A 4451-nucleotide genomic window follows, 5' to 3' on the forward strand; every position below is an offset into this window, starting at 1 on the left:
AGATAGGAATTAAAGAAAATTTTCTTAATATGATAATGGGTATATGTGAAAAACTCACAGCTAACATTGTACTCAATGGCAAAAGACTGAAAGTAATCCTGTTGAGATTGGAAGAAAACAAGGATGCCCACTGTTACCACTGTTATTCAATATAGGGCTAAAAGTTCTACCTAGAGCAATTAGGCCAGAAAAAGAAATAAAATGTGTCCATATTAGAAAGGAAGAAGTAAAACTTTTGCTATTTGCAGATGATATGATCCTATACCTAGAAAGTCCTGAAAAATCTAAAATAATTACTAGAACTAATAAGTGAATTCAGCAAGATACAAAATTAATATGAAAAAAAAAATCAGTAGTGTTTCTATACCCTAGTAATGAGCAATCTGAGGAGGAAGTCAGGAAAAAAATTCCATTTACAATAGCAACTAAAAGAATCAAATATTGGGGAGCTGGTGAAGCTGCGTTTGAGCAGCTACTTCTCATGTATGAGGTCTGGGGTTCACTCCCTGGTACCTCCTAAAAAAATCAAATACTTATATTTAGGAATAAACTTAACCAAGGATGCAAATGACCTGTGTTTAGAAAACTACAATCCATTGTTAAAAGAAATCAAAGAAGACCTAAATAAATGTTCATGGATTAGAAGACTAAATATCATTACAATGTCAATTCTACCCACACTAATTTACAGATTCAATGCAATCTAGGTAAAATTTCCAACAGCCTTTTTTAACAAAATAGATAAGTGAATTAATCAAATTTATTTGGAAGGGTAAGAGGCCCTGACTAACCAGAAATATCTTTAAAAAAGGAAGTGTGAAGTTGAAGGACTCTCACTTCCAGACTTTAAATCATATAATTAGATACAGTGGTAAACACAGCATGCTACTAGCATAAAGATAGGCATACAGACCAATGTAAATGAACAAACTATTCAGAAACAGACTCTCATATCTGTGGTCAAGTGATTTCTCTCTCTCTCTCTCTTTATTCAGTCTCCATAAGACTGTCAAAAATTGCCAATGCTGACTATATTTCAAGTCGTCATGGCAGGGGTATTAGGAACAGTTTTTAACTAGAAATAATTGCACCTTGGGTAAACCTCATTGGCTACAATACTGCCACTTTGCAAAGCTGAGTGATTTTTGACAAGGCTGTCAAGCCCACCCTGCTGAGGCAGAACAGTCTATTTAGCAAATAGTGCTGGGAGAACTAGATATCCTTATCCAAAAGAAAGAAAGAGGACCCCTATCTCACAACACAAATAAAAATTAACTTAAAATGGAGCAAAGACCTAAATATAAAAGTTAGAACCATAAAACTGCTAGTGGAAAATATGGGAATACATCCTCAAGACCTTGTGGTAGATGGTGGTTTCTTAAACCTTATACCCAAAGCATGAGCAACCACAAAACAAATGGATTAATGGGACCTCCTCAAACTTAAATATTTTTGGTTTTGTTTTTTTTAAGATTTATTTTATTTATTTATTTTTCACTCCTCCCCCCCCCACCCCCGGTTATCTCTTCTCTGTGTCTATTTGCTCCATATTCTTTGTCCAAGCTTCTATTGTTGTCAGTGGCATGGGAATCTGTGTTTCTTTTTGTTGCGTCATCTTGTTGTGTCAGCTCTCCGTGTGTGAGGCACCATTCCTGGGCAGGCTGCACTTTCTTTCGCACTTGGCGGCTCTCCTTATGGGAGGCACTCCTTGCATATGGGGCTCCCCTATGCAGGGGACACCCCTGTGTGGCACGGCACTCCTTGCATGCATTAGCACTGTGCATGGGCCAGCTCCACACAGGTCAAAGAGGCCCAGGGTTTGAACCACAGGCTTCCCATGTGGTAGACGGATGTCCTATCCACTGGGCCAAGTCCGCCACCAAACTTAAATATTTTTGTGCTTCAAAGGACTTTGCCAAGAAGTTGAAAAGACAGCTTACTCAATTGGAGAAAATATTTGGAAACCACGTACCCAATAAGTGTTTAATTTCCATGCTATGTAAAGTGATAATACAACTCAAAGAAAAAAGGGCATGCAGTCCAATTTAAAAATGGGCAAAAGGCTTAAATAAACATTTTTCTAAAGAGGAAATGTAAATGGCAAAAAAGCACAGGAAAAAAATGTTCAATATCCCTAGTTATTAGGGAAATGCAAATCAAAACTACAATGAAATATCATCTCACACTTCATAGAATGGCCAATATTAAAACAAAACAAACAAAAACACCCCAGAAAACTGCAATTGCTAGAGAAGACATGGAGAAATAGGAACACTCCTTCACTGTTGGTGCGAATGTAGAATGGTGCAGCATCTGTGGAAGACAGTTGGCAGTTCCTCAGAAAGCTAGTTATAGAACTGACACATGATCTGGCAATCCCTTTACTAAGAACACATCCAGAAGAACTGAAAACAAGGATGGAAGCAAACATTTGCACATCAATGTTTATAACAGCATTATTCACCATTGCTAAAAGATGGAAATAACCCAAGTGTCCATCAATCAATTGAATAAACAAAATGTGCTATATTAATTATGATGGAATACTGTTCAGCCACAAGAAGAAATGAAATTGGTACACAAATGACAACATGGAAGAAACTTGAGGATATTATGCTGAGTGAAATATGCCAGACACAAAAGGACAAATATTGTATGGTCTCACTAATATGAACTAAATACAAAGAATAATTAGCTTGACTGTATAAGTGTTGAAATGGATAGCGTTGATGGTAACACATTATCATGAGTATAAGTAACCTGGCTGATTTCTAAATGTAATTATAGTTGAAATGGTAGACCAGGGATATAAATGTCAAGTGAAAGAAAGCTAGAGAATAATCTAGGGATTGAATAACACAGGGATTCCTGTGGGAGATGAAGACTGTGGTTAATGGTACAAATACAGGACTGTTCTTCTTTGAATTAGAATAAATGTATGTCACTATTATAATATGATAAGAACATGGTGATACATGGGAAAATACAGTTAATGTAGCTTATGGACTATAGCCAACAGCAATATTGTAATATTTTTACATTAATGTCAAAGAAGGTATTATATCAATGCTAAAGGTCAATAATAGGGTGATATGGGATTTTTTTCTTTTGGGCTAAGGAAAACATCCAAAAATTTACTCAGGTGATGACTCTGTGATGAAAGTGAAAGCCACTGAGTGTACACTTTGGGTGGATTGTACAAGGCATGTGACTGTGAACCATGTGGTGGATGATGGGCTGTGTTAACAGTACAAAATATGAGAGCATTCTCTCATGAGCTATAACAGATGTGCAATAATAATACATGGTGTTAATAATAGGGGGGGTGTATGGAAAAATATACCAAATGTAAGCTGTGGACCACAGTTAGTAGTAATATTTTGATGATGTTCTTTCATAATCTATAACAAATGTTCCAGAGCAATGCAAGGTGTTAAAAGATGGGTGAAGTAGGGGAATTCTGCATGTTATGCATGATTGTTTTGCAAACTCACAACTTCTCTGATAAAAAATATATTATTAAAAAATAAAATAAATTGCAGACTGACACCAACATGGTGACATAAGACATCCCCAGGAAAAGGCTTTCCATAGAATCAACTAATAAAATAACAAAATCCCACTTTCTTAGAACTGTGGAGGACAAAAGACACTAGAGAAAGACTCTCCCCTCACTTGGTCCTGTGCAGCTTGGCAGTCATGCAGAGGCAGTGTGGCCTGGAGACCTCCTTCCACATATGCAGATCATAGAGCCACTCACAGCAGCAAGTTCCCTATCTAGGAACAGGGGCTCAAGTCTTCAGAGGCCCAGAGTGAAGCACAAGTCATTGAGGAGTACCAAATACAAAAGTACTCCCAAGGAAAATGAAAAAAGAGATAAAGAGACTGCTGCAGAAATTTTGGGAAAAGTTGTGCTCACTGAATCCAGTCTCTGTTCACCTGACCACCTAAATAAAAAATAGAACTTTCTGGACTTACCCCATCTGGGTTCAGGGGTTGGATACCCTAACAGGGAAGAAATTGGAGTCAGAAGAGCCTCACAGAAAAATGGGGAGGGGGTGTAACTCAGCTGCTGTAAGATAGGATGAATCCCAGAACTAAAAAGCTTAAGGAAAAAGGGGACTGAGTGGGGGAGAGAATTTAAACAAGTCACAGGACCTGAGGATAAAATTCTGCAAAGACAAGAACAAGAACAACAACTCCCCCCACCCACAAAATGGAACAGATCAAGATTTTTGGAGAAGGAACAGAGGAATGGGAGCTCTCTCCTGGAAGTGAAACAATTATACAAAAAATGCAATCCTAAAAATTATACCACATATTCAGGGGAAAAAAACAGATGAAGAATGGTTGAGAAAATTTAACTAGTTAAACATTGGTTAATCAAAAGGTCCAGAACAAGTGGGAACAAGTATTGAAGATCCTTAACACGAAGCCAATCAATAAAACAT

The 4451-nt window shown here is 37.3% G+C and overlaps 1 non-coding gene across 1 annotated transcript; it reads right to left on the bottom strand.

Annotated features, from left to right (window-relative positions):
- Nucleotides 1-995: 995 nt before the first annotated feature.
- Nucleotides 996-1136, bottom strand: LOC111764520 (U4 spliceosomal RNA). The gene has a single exon (XR_011647466.1). It is a non-coding gene; the product is annotated as a U4 spliceosomal RNA (small nuclear RNA).
- Between the last annotated feature and the right edge of the window lie 3315 nt (nucleotides 1137-4451).

The sequence above is a fragment of the Dasypus novemcinctus genome, chromosome 2 (genome assembly GCF_030445035.2).
Source record: "Dasypus novemcinctus isolate mDasNov1 chromosome 2, mDasNov1.1.hap2, whole genome shotgun sequence".
NCBI classification, from domain to species: domain Eukaryota; kingdom Metazoa; phylum Chordata; class Mammalia; order Cingulata; family Dasypodidae; genus Dasypus; species Dasypus novemcinctus.